The following is a 13,707-nucleotide window of genomic DNA, read 5'->3' as shown; positions in this document are numbered from 1 at the left end:
AAGGGACGTCAGTAGAGCGCACGCTGGATCGAGCGAGGAAGAGGTGAGTCCTCCCCGCCCACTGCCTCTTACGAGTTGCACTTCTTATCTATTTAAGGCTGGAGGGGAGCGGAGGACAGGGGACTCAGGCGAGGGAGGGGGGGTCCGACCCCCCTCCCCGCCGCTAGGCCCAATACCCCCGTCCTGCCCGATACCCCTCCAGCTCGGCGGCGGTGGTCCCCCCCAGGGGGGGGGGGGGAATGGGGCGGCGGCATCTTTTCCTCAGGCGGCAGAAAGTCTAGGGCCGGCCCTGTTGAGCGCAAGAGGAAATTGCCAGCAAATGACCCCCGGGCCGTGGCAGTAACAGCCAGCATAGCCAAGCTTCTGGCCTGCGAAATGCTGCCATATCGAGTGGTGGAGACAAACAGCTTCAAGGGCATGATGTCAGTGGCCATCCCACGTTACGTGGTTCCCAGCCGCTACCACTTTGCGCGCTCTGCAGTGCCTGAGTTGCAAGAGCACGTGGTCAGCAAAATAACCCGAAGCTTGAAGAATGCCGTTGCCTGCAAGGTTCACCTCACCACTGACACTTGGACGAGTGCGTTCGGCCAGGGTCGATACATCTCCCTTACCGCGCACTGGGTGAACCTTGTGGAGCCTGGCAGCGATTCCTCACCTGCTACGGCGCGGGTGTTGCCCACGCCGCAAACAGCTGCACCGCCGTCCCTCCCACTGGATAACAACAGCAGCACCTACCTCTCTGACTCCTTCTCCTCCAACGCATCTCAAAGCTGTACCTCATCCGGAAACGCTAACCCAGCAGCAGTAGGATCGTGGAAGCAGTGCAGCACAGCTGTTGGCATGCGTCAGCAAGCGTTGCTGAAGCTGATCTGCCTTGGGGATAAGCAGCACACAGGGGAGGAAATTTGGAAGGGAATAAAGGAACAGACGGATTTGTGGCTGGCACCGCTGGACTTGAAACCGGGCATGGTTGTGTGTGATAATGGGAGTAATCTCATTCGCGCTTTAAGGTTGGCTAAGCTGACACACATCCCTTGCCTGGCGCACGTGATGAACCTAGTAGTTCAGCGGTTCCTGAGGACATACCCAGGCGTGGCCGATCTTCTGTTGAAGGTGCGTCGAGTGGCCAAACATTGTAGAAATTCCAGTACTGCTTCGGGGGCACTCGCCAAGATGCAGGAGCGCTTCAATCTCCCCCACCATCGCTTGCTGTGTGATGTCCCTACGCGCTGGAATTCTACGCTGCACATGCTAGCACGCTTTTGTGAGCAGAAGAGTGCAGTGGTCCAGTACATGACGGCGCAGTACCGAGGCGCATCCGGACAGCTGCCAAGCTTCTGTGGATCCGATTGGGCCAACATGTTGGACCTCTGCCAAGTCCTCCAAAATTTTGAGCAATCCACGTTGCTTGTGAGCAGTGACAACTCTTCAGTCAGCATTACCATACCACTGCTGTGTTTACTGAAGAGGTCAATGTTGAAAATCAAGGAAACAGCTGTCATGATGCAACTGGGGGAATCTGAAGGAGAAAACGATCAGCGTGATGGTACCAACATCAGGCCATCCGCCTCAGGGAACGCTGGCCCCAGCAGCTATGACGAAGAAGAGGAGGAGGAACAGCTGGAGTTGGAGCAGGAATTTCATGCCACCACTGACGAGGGCCAGAGCGGTGCACGTTGGACTTCCACAATTCAACGCGAATGGTCAGCAGAAGCAGACCAGGAGGAAGGTGACGACTATGATGCATCACAACAACTATCACAACGCTCACAAGAGGATGATGAGGATTCTGGTAGGACTCTGGCACACATGGCTCAATTCATGCTAGACTGCATTGAACGTGACCCACGCATTGTGCGCATTCTGGACAACACCAATTACTGGGTTTATACCCTTCTGGATCCACGGTACAAACACAATGTTCCAAAACTGCTTGAAGAAAGAGTCAGACAGGTCAAAATGGAAGAATACCAGCAGGCCCTTGTGGAGACTTTAGAGAGGAGATTGACATCCTCCCCCTCCTCTAGCCAGTTGTACGCAGACAGACTGACTTCCGCAAACCCAGGACGACCAGGAGGGCAGCAAACAACGCAAGCCGCAGCTAGTGCCCAAAAGGGAACGGTATCGGCAGTGTCCTTGGAGTGGGAAAATTTTCTGACACCCATGCAGCAGCAGCCCACTGAACAGCAAGCGTGCAGATCCACCTCCAACACCGATCGCCTGGAGAAGATGGTCAAGGACTACATGTCAGATGACGTAGCTGTGTCGAACAATCCATCTGCACCCTTCAACTATTGGGTATCGAAGCTAGACACCTGGCACGAACTGGCAATGTACGCAATAGAGGTGCTGGCTTGCCCGGCAGCCAGCGTTATGTCGGAACGTTGTTTCAGTGCTGCCGGAGGCATCATCACAGATCGGCGTATCCGCCTCTCCACAGAAAATGCAGACCGTCTGACTCAAATTAAAATGAATCAATCCTGGATTGGAAATGACTACGCAACACTCCAGGACCCCAACCAAGTAACATGACCAATGAACATCTGGGATGGTGTAGCATTTCCGGTCCCTGTTTATTGAACCTCTCATCTGTATTACATTTATGACTGCATGGCGGCAAAAAGCATTGCTGCTATATCCGCACGCTTTTTGTCCTCATGCAAGGCCTAGGTTGTTGTGTCTCAAAAACCGTGGCCTTCTCCTCCTGCGCCTGCTCCTGTTCCATCACGTCTGCTGCTGCTGGGTTAGCGTTGCCGCGTGGTCCCTGTTTATTGAACCACTTATCTTTATTACATTTATGACTGCATGGCGGTACAAAGCATGCTATCCGCACGCTTCTTGCCCTCATGCAAGGCCTGGGTTGTTGTGTCTCACAAAGCGTGGCCTTCTCCTCCTGCGCCTGCTCCTGTTCCATCACGTCTGCTGCTGCTGGGTTAGCGTTGCCGCGTGGTCCCTGTTTATTGAACCACTTATCTTTATTACATTTATGACTGCATGGCGGTACAAAGCATGCTATCCGCACGCTTCTTGCCCTCATGCAAGGCCTGGGTTGTTGTGTCTCACAAAGCGTGGCCTTCTCCTCCTGCGCCTCCTCCTGTTTTATCACGTGTGCTGCTGCTGGGTTAGCGTTACCGGTCCCTTTTCCTGGAACCTCTTATATGTATTACATTTATGACTGCATGCCGACAAAAAACATGTTACCTGTGCAAAGAAAACAGACATTTCCCGCATTTAAAAGACAGTTTTCCCTTTGAAACTTTAAAATCGATTTTCTCAAAAACTATAAGCTCTTTTTGCTAATTTTTTTTTCCTCTTGTACCCACTCCCAAGGTGCACATACCCTGTAAATTTGGGGTATGTATCATGTAAGGAGGCTTTATAAACCACAAAAGTTCGGGTCCCCATTGACTTCCATTATGTTCGGAGTTCGGGTCGAACACCCGAACATCGCGGCCATGTTCGGCCTGTTCGGCCCGAACCCGAACATCTAGATGTTCGCCCAACACTACTCATCGCCCTTTCTAATGCGCACCAGGTTGTACGCGCCCCGTAAATCCAGCTTTGAGAAGATCTTAGCATTGGTGACCTGCGTAAATAAATCGTCTATCAGGGGTAACGGATAGCGATTCTTTACCGTGATCTTATTTAGTCCCCGGTAATCAATACAGGGCCGCAGGCCCCCGTCTTTCTTTTTAACGAAAAAGAAACCTGCTCCAGCAGGCGATCGGGACGGCCGGATGAAGCCTTTGGCTAAATTGTCACGGATATATTCCTTCATAGCCAATTTCTCTGGCCCAGATAAATTGTACAAATGACCCCGAGGGGGCATACAACCTGAACGTATATCAATGGGGCAATCGAAAGAGCGATGTGGGGGTAACTTGTCTGCAGCCTTGGGACAGAATACATCAGAATATTCCACATATTGCTCAGGTACCCCCTGAACATGAACCCTGGTTTGGCCCAATGTCACCTTCCCTAAACATCGCTGAAAGCAGTGTGCTGACCAAGAAATTAGTTGGCCGGTGGCCCAATCAATGTGTGGAGAATGAAGGTGCAACCATGGCATGCCGAGTATAATGGTGGAGGTTGTCATATGCAACACAAAGAACTGAAACTTTTCCCAGTGCAGTACCCCTATGGTGACCCCCACCTCTGGTGTCTGAGACAGTGGGTGATTCCCTTGCAGAGGAGAGTCATCCACTGCCGTAACCTGGATGGGTGGTTGTACTGGTGTGAGCGGAATACACAATCTCTTAGCAAACTCCGAATCCATAAAATTTGCCGCGGAGCCTGAATCGATAAAGGCTTCCGTGACCTCAGTCTTATCTTCCCATGTAACGGTACAGGGAAGAAGCAATCGTTTTTCTTCTAGGGGTAAAAGTCGGACGCCCAGGGTGTTACCCCCCACCACTCCTAAGCGGCAGCGTTTTCCCGGCTTATTGGGCCAGTTCTGTACTATATGCCCCCCTTCACCGCAGTACAAACACAGCTGTTCGGTCATTCTCCGTCTTCGCTCTACCTGGGTTAATTTTGACCGAGCAATCTGCATCGGCTCGGAAGGAGGCACGACAGGAGAAGGTGAAATAGTAGTAGGTGGAGTCACTGGGACCGTGGTGTAAGATACCCCTCTGAGACGGGAACTACCCCTGGTCTGTTTTTGGTAGCGCAGCCTGCGGTCGATTCGGATGGCCGCTGAGATGGCCTCATCGACTGTTCTGGGCTCGGGCTGGCTTAACATCAAATCAGAGACCTCATCGGACAGCCCTGACAAGAAATGATCTAATAGGGCATAGGTGTCCCACCTGGCCGTAACTGACCACCTCCTAAACTCGGCCGCGTAATCTTCGACCGGACCTTCGCCTTGACGCAAAAGCTTGAGCTTCCGCTCAGAAGTCGAGGCAAGGTCCGGATCGTCGTAAATTACCGCCATAGCTTTAAAAAATTCCTCTACAGAGGTAAGAGCTTTGTCTCCGGCGGGCAGGCTATACGCCCAAGACTGGGAGTCGCCGGACAACAAAGTTTTAATAAACGTGACCCTCTGGGTCTCAGTACCCGAAGATTGGGGTCTCAACTCAAAATAGGACAACACCCTACTCCTAAAATTCCGGAAGTCAGATCTGTGGCCGGAAAAGCTTTCAGGTACAGGCATACGTATGTCAGAGCTAGGAGAGGATCGCACATGATCCACTGATGTCTGGAGGGTTTGTACAGACCCTGATAGGGCATCAATAAGAGTTATGTGAGTGCCCAGTACTTGATTGATGTTGTCCACCGAAGCGGCAAGTACACCCAGACAATCAGTGTTTGCGTCCATTTTGTATTTTGGTCTGGCGTTCTGTAACGATCGGTGGGTGCAGAGAGTATCTGATTACCGGTGATCTGCAGTATCACCGGAAATACAGATATATACCAGATTATAAGTTGAAAGGAGTTGGATCTATTTAAGTTCATGTCAGATATCAGATGCCTTAGACTACTTCATTTCCTGGCGCCAGGACATGTCACATAACGTGGTTAACAGGACACACACACACACAGGAGTTGTGAGCACAAATTATGCTGAATCTTTATTACAGTTGCTTTCCTTATATCCTACTCAATACAGGATTTTGCTCATGCGCAGTTTATCATCATATGTCACCATAATTACAGAAAGTCATGTGATTTACGAGAATTAACACAGTTCAATGATCACGGGAAAACATGTTATTTATGACATTCCAGGTGTCCCCAGTTGGGGCATTTTATGGGTTTTGCCCAGAGAGAAGAATTTGGCTATTCTCTACCACAATCAGCCAGCTCTTCCTGCACAGATGTGTGTGGGTGGCTGATTGTTCTATAGACACATTAATATCTCACTGAATAGATACATGAGGCACAGACTTAGATACATGTATGCTTGTATATGAAATTGATCTATATACTAATATATATACATACATATATATATATATACATATATACCTACATATCCTTTCAGTCCCCCCTTTGGTCATTTCTTCCAAAGGAAGAAGATGACCATACTAAAGCCAATACCTAAAGCAGGCAGAGCTAGCATCACAGTGGGCAAAATTTTGGTCGAAGTCTCCTAATGGTCAAACCACGAATAGCTATTTGGTAAAGTACTCATACCAAAGAAAATGATTAACTAACCTGTAACCTTAAATAATCAATTAAACAATGTTGGCCAATCTAATGGCCGAACAAATCAGAAAAATCTGAAAAGAACCAAATCAGAAATTATTCAGGAAAAAACCCAATAATTATTTTTCTTGATGCAAGAACATTTCTCTTTCCTGATGTGATCTAGTAAAGATCTTATGCGGACTACATGTGAGGGTACACTCATGTGTTTAACTTAGCCTGCGGCAGGAATATTTCTCTTAGATCAATATAAGAAGCTTTCTTATCTCAGCACTTACTCCAAGAGAAACTTCCATCTGCTCTATTTTAGAAAAGGCTTGTCTAAATACTAGGCCTCGGGAAGGCCAGGGTCAAAAACCCTTATGATGGCAACTAACTCATGCATAAGGTGGCTATATTTGGGAGATAGTGGTCTTGACTCGACAACCGTTTGTGAGGCATGGCAAACTTCTCACCTTCCATCAGCCATTGTACTCCAAGCTATCTCTGTATCCTTTACTCAAAGTCACACACTCCTGTTAACCCAGGGGGTGGACACCAACCCAACTACAATCATACTCAGGTCTTAATGCCCAGAGTACAGAGGCTGAGGTCAGAAATACAGGAGTACTGCCAGAACTCACCAAGCAAGTCAAAACGTAGCTACAGGCCTCAGTCCAGGACACATTTGTGAGAGGGAATACAGATCACAGCAGAAGTCTAGGGAACAAGGCTGCATGAGACCATCAACATCTCTGGCCTTCCAATTATCCCATATTAAATATACCAATCTGGTTGCTCAAGGCAACTGTGTTGCTGTGAAATTGTAGTCCATCACACCAATCATACCGACAGAAGCCTGTTATGCTTGCTCAGACAAACAGATACAACTCTGATTTAACAAGGGAAGGGAATGTTAGCTAATCGACTTTTTACCACAGTAATGGTAAATATCTATACAGACATACTACAAATCAAAGCAGAAAAAGATATAACTAATAGCAACCGCTGCCATAGATACTCTTTCAAGGTCAGGACTAACAGGACAACTGTAATGATGGCTACCTTCAGATTTAACCATACTAGAAGGACTCTGCTAATCACACATATGAACACTCACCAACTATATTCACAATCAGGATAGGACACAACACAATAGCAACATGGACCCTTCACAAAACAATTATGGCCAGATTGAATCTACTGAAGACCAAGGTATCAGAGAATAGGAGACTTGTTCCCTGAAAATTGCCCACTGAGATCAGGCCTGCTGAATTATATGTGTAGCAACACGTAAGCGTGGGTATGTAGATATATATATATTTTACTGTCTGATAAATATACACTTTTATAGTTATCTGGGTTGAAGAAAGATGTGTGTACATAAAGTTTAACCAAAACAAAGCACCACACCGGCCCATTTCACTGCTGATCCAGAGGAAGGCGAAAAACCCTCATAAGGCATAGTTTTATTAGCCCCATAAAGGGAAAATTCCTTCCTGACTCCAAAATGGCAATCAGAAAAAATCCCTGGATTATTCAGCATTTGGCCTTAGTTAGTAACTGAGATAAAAATGTCAGCTCATTACATATCAACCCATTATCTAACTTACAACTAGCTCTCTTTCTATCATATCCTTAATATAGTGACCCACCCCTCATAGCAGCTGATTCAATCATTGATCTAAGATCGGCATTAAAAATATCCAAGCCTTGATCAGACAAGTGAACCCTATCCGGGCAGAATAAGTTAGGCCGCGAACCCTCAAGTTTATTATGCCAATAAGAAAAAACCCCTATAGCTGGCAGGGATCTAGATAATGCCCTATTAATGAATGTCTTAATGGCCCCTAATCTATCTTGGGGAAAAATCCACACCCGTCTGGGAATGATTTCAGAAAAAAACCAACACCCATTGGGGAATGATCTCATATCAAATCATATTTCATGCGGTGTAACAAATCAATAGTGTTAGCTTTACCCACGTCATTCCCACCCAAGTGACAAATAAGAATGAAGAATGAAGTTATTTTTAGATAACCCAAGGTTTTCCCCATAGTCACTATTAGTAGCTTTCCTACGAGCCCAATACACATAAGAATGTCCCACAATCCATACAATCTTCCTGGGTCTGAAATCCAGATCTTGTTCCATTCTTCAACAGATGACACACACAACTATGGAACTGATGAAAAAGTCTCTTTTTGGAATTCAGGCCTTAGTCGAACTATTTCACCCAAAACAGTGGATCCAGTAGGAAATCCTTCTGTAAAGATAGACTCAGGATAGTTTCTGGTCTGGTCAGAGACTCCCTTCGGGATGGATTCCTCTGGATGGATTACTTCCGGATGGACTCTGGTCAGGCAGTCTTATCCTCCTCAGGATAGATGTCTGGCAAGTTGTTTCTGAAAGAATAAAGAGAAATGTGCGAGCATCCTGTTTTTCCCAAAAATCCAATAAGTCATTTATTTTTCCTAGTATTTGTAATACTACTATGATTCATACTCTCCACCATGAACTTCAAAACATACTTATCGGATCTTTCTATGATCCTAACGGATCTCTCGCAATACCCCGTTCGCATGACGTCGTGTCGCTGTACCCGTGCGAGTATGTGACTCCATACATGGCAGAGAGGATAAATTCCCAATGAATTTTTACACCATAATGAATTCCCATTTTTCATTCTTCCATTACCAGTCACACTCTCATTCCATCATACCTTCCACAATCAATGTATTTTAAAGAACTTAGGTGGCCCTAGACTAGTGCAATATCTACCTCACTACCCCTTCTTACTACACCACTACATGAAATGACATGACACCGATCACCAGGCCTGGGCAGGGCTGGACATGTGTATAGACAACAAACTAACATGACCGTTCCCTATACCTCTTTTCCCCCATTTGAGCATACATTAAATTTATTTTAATGTCTGATCAAAATTAGCAAAAGGCTATATGGCATAATATGAGCAGGGTCACAGTACAGTGGATCAGTGGCCAGCACTGGCTCCCTGTAGTAGGGTTGGGTCCCCTTTTAGATTTAAAGCTACAGACATACAAAGAATATCTATAGTGTCTTTTTCCTCATAGTGCGCTTAAGGTATTATACCTATGGTTGTCCCCGAGACACACTTCTATAGGTACACATACAAAGAACAGCACTACAGAGACTAGGCTAAGGCCTCCTTACTAAACAGACACTGACCTACAGATCAAGCAGAACTGAAATTAAAAATCCTGTCAGGGGTAAAGCATCTAAGCAGTACACTATAAAACAGTGTATTTTTTTCCTGGAGTCTTCAGAACAGTGAAAAGTCAAATAATTGTCATACCAACATCAAATGATTCTGCAGTTTGTAAAAAAGGTTCAAGCACTAAAATAAACTATTTTCCTAAGGATGAAAAAATGTACTTATTTTCCTATGCTGAGTGTAAGGATTTATTTCAATTTACTTTAAGGGTTTTGGGCTTAAGAAAAAACCATATGTTCTCACTAAAAACATGAGTGACTTAGAGTCAGAGCCTTAAAGTGAACCAGAGACGAAGCACCCCCGCGTACTCCACCACAGAAACCAGCGGGAACACTAGAGAAAACATTCACCATGCTCTCTGTCCCATCCCCACTGCCAAAAGTGTCTGCTATCTAGCCGAGACAAGAATCCCGGACCGAGCATTGATTCTGGCCTTGCTATAATGACTCAGCTATAATGATTCCTGAGCAAAGCCAGCAGGGGGCAGGCTTGGACTTGAAGACAGCAAAGAACACAGTCTCAGCTATAATTATTCTGTAGCAAAGCCAGACCGACTGCTCAGTCGGGATTCCCATCTCAGAGGTGACAACAGGCAAATTAAACAGAGAACAATGCAACAAAGAGCAGATCAGGTGCCCACTGTCATGTTCCCACTGATCCATAAGGCAAAACACACGAGGTTGCCTCATCTCTGGCCCTCCTCAAACAGCTCTCTGAATTTAAAGGAGATGGATTTATTAACAGGAAGAGGGGTTATTAAGGTCAAAACCTCACTATTGGAAAGGAATTCCCATAATCTAAAGGGTGATATGAAATAAACAGCAATCGTGACCCAGAACTACACATGCGATCTTAATTGACCTAAAACTGTATACCTGTCCTGACTATTTAATATGTCCTCAATGTTTTCCATACATTTTCCCAAATGAATATGGCTTTCAGAGTTTCACAATATCCACTAAAATATAAGTACAAACAGTATACAATGCATTATTTTTTCTCAATAGTTGCATGACATTTAGAAATATTGAAGTTACAATAACTGTGCTTTATCAGAGTGGCTTGGAGGAGGAGCAGTTCTCTTATTAACCTCTAGATGGCGAAGAGGCTGAGAATCCAGAGGGTGTGCTGGAATTTCTTGCACTGGGTGACCAGGCCAGTGAAGAATTAAATCAGACACAGTTTAGTTAGAACAGCAAGTAACACTTCAACAATGAGTTGCAAACATCATTAAATGCCTTTTTCTGCTGCGATTGATATAAAAATACAGCCTACCAACTATGATACAATATTCAAGAAGGATTTATTTATGGAGAACTATTGAGTAAATCATTTGAATCTATATGCTTCAAAGTTACAAGCTATATAAATTCCGTTCAAATATGAACATTATTCTAACAAACTTATGGCAAACTACCATGCCATGGGGAAATGATTTAACTCTACTCACTTGTATAAGTCTGGGTGACAAATGCCATAACTTAATTAACCCACTTCAGACCAAGGGAATTGGGTTGTACTAAAACTCAATTCACTTTATACTATGAAACTAAGGTAACACGGTGACGTAGCAGCTAGTGCTCTCGCTTTGCAATGTTATTCAAATCTCTGCCTGGTTAACATCTGCCAGGAGTCTGCATGTCCTCCTCATGCCTGCATGGGTTTCCCCCAGGCATTTAGTTTCCTCATCCAAAAAAAAACCAGACAAATCTATTCTGTAATATGGGAAACTTCACTCACATACATATAGACCTGGGTGACAGTTGGTATCAATTAATTAATCTAATTTAATCTAAGGACACTAAGTTTAAGGAGAAAAATCATTCTTCTTAAAACTTCTTATACTAGCCTTGTGGATTTATTTAGAGCCTGCCACGTGTGTAGTGAACACAGAAGCAGGTATATTTAAAGAAAGATAGGGACAAAAGAAATATATGTATAAATTATTCACTGTTCCAAATACTCCAATAATATAACTCATAAGATACATATATACATAAGTATGTATACATGCATACAGATATACGGTATATTGTACGTTAGTTCCTCTTTTTTTCTCTCTCTGCTGGCAGGAGAAGAAAACCCACAAGCAGACGTTTTGTGCAGCCACCCGGAAACACCAAGTAAAGAGAGAAAAAAATGAATCTTTTGTCACAGAACCGGACCTATCTCAATACAATTTTAACTCTTTTATTTCTAACTATCAAAAAATACATCCGTATATATGCAGAAATCATTATTGACAGGAAAAAAGAGATACAAAATACTATTTCATAAGGCAACCATACCTGACATTTCTTCATATATACGGACATATATGTGCGTAATTAATCTAATGTTTTAATGTTAAACCCCATTAGATTTAAAAAGTAATAAACTTTTTACTTCCTCATTTTATTTTGCTGTCACTGACTGCTTCAGAGGAGGAACCCACACAGATGTTGGCAGGCGTAGATTAGATCACTTAAAAATGACGTGTCCTCATCTTTAACCCTTTCAAACTTACAGGGGAATTCTAACACTAATACGACAATTTAAGTATTTCTGATTATTTCAAGATTACCTCTAAAAATCATTACCTATAGGAGTGTGTATCTGCCTAATTAACTATTTGCTAACAACTAATTTAAAGATGAGAAAGAAGAAAATCTATTTTATTGAGGCAGATATACCCATGGTTTCAACACACACTTTCACGGGTGAACTAAGGAGCTGCGGGCCCTGGTGTAAGTTTTACATTAGGCCCCCCCCTCAAGAACTCTATACAGGGCAATTGATACAGCGCGCCAAAACTTACCAAAGACATTTAGAGTGTCAGGGGTGCAAGGAGGGGATTGGGACACACTGGGAACAGTGTGTTAAGGACTGCTATTGTTCAAACCATCTATAGAAGTAATTATTACCACTACAGGACCAATAGAGGGCTAATACTGTGATAGAAGGTGGACCCTTCGGAGCCCTTGTGGACCAAAGGCATGGGTACGGTCAGTACCTCTGTACCCCTCCCCCCTATTGCTACGTCCCTGCAGTTATCACCTCTCTATCATACATCTCACAAACATGTACTCACTACAATTTCCCAATTTACACACATATGTGTCAGGTTGTACATAATACATATGAATACATTGTGATACATGTTATTTTATAACTATACCCAAATTTGCAGGAAATTAATTACATTACTGTATTTCGGAAATGTTTTTTTTTTTTTCAACGAAGTTTGTATTAAATGACCCATGGATAATTCAGACAATATTAATGATCGGTCATCTACAAAAAGTCCAGTATAACAGAATTTTTCCCAAGGTGGCATCTGAAACCAGTTTTGTACGTACATAGAATTTATACTGGCGATTTTCTGCAAGTGACCGCTCTTATCTGAGTTTCATGAGTGTCCTTAATATTAATTTTACTAACCATCTCTCGGAAATACAGTAAGAATCTTATAACACTTTATATAATACTTTTTTTCATCGCTGGCGCAACCAGACGGAAAACAGACATAAAACACACATTACTAGTCAAGATTAACACACAAACAAGACAGACTTGGACATATATAATTCTAATCACCGTTAGACATAGTTCTTTAACCAATTGTATATGGATTGAACTATTATTCCTTTCTCCCCCCCCCCCCAAGGGAATGACAGCCCAAGACTAATATACTATATTATATTCTAACCAAGAATGAACAAAATATTTTTCTTCCAGATATTCTGGCAACACAAAGGTTCATAAATTTCATCTATATTAGGGATTGGGATAGTAAACATTTTGACAATATTTTGACCCATTGATCTAATTCCAGTTTTATACTGTAATTTATTGGCCCTCTATTAAATCTATGTGTCAAATACAAATATAAGATATTGCCGTACCAATAGGCAATTCTTATCTAGATAAATTATAATTTATATATTTTTAAAATTTATCAACACTATTTTTATCAATAACTACTATTTATCAATAATTCTATCTATAATTCCCATCTCATGAGAACAAAACAAACTTTGTCTAGGGATTTTATCTTTCTACAACCTCACTAAACCCAAACTGTTTCTCAGAATTTAATAACTTTTTTCTTAACCTTACTAATAAAACAGATTATTAGTTACAAAACAAACGCAGACAAATAATCTAAAACATCTGAATCTTATCTGACATTATAAAAACCTTACAAAAATAACCTATAATAAACCCATTCAAAACCTAAGAAGAACTACAAATACCCAGAAATCCATACCATATGGTGTCCTGTTCATTTCCCAAATGAACTCTATTTTCTTACCAAAAGAAAATGTATTGAAGTTGATCAG

The sequence above is a fragment of the Hyperolius riggenbachi genome, chromosome 6 (genome assembly GCF_040937935.1).
Source record: "Hyperolius riggenbachi isolate aHypRig1 chromosome 6, aHypRig1.pri, whole genome shotgun sequence".
Taxonomy (NCBI): domain Eukaryota; kingdom Metazoa; phylum Chordata; class Amphibia; order Anura; family Hyperoliidae; genus Hyperolius; species Hyperolius riggenbachi.
The sequence above is the reverse complement of the archived record's forward strand: the minus strand, read 5'-3'. Positions refer to the sequence as shown.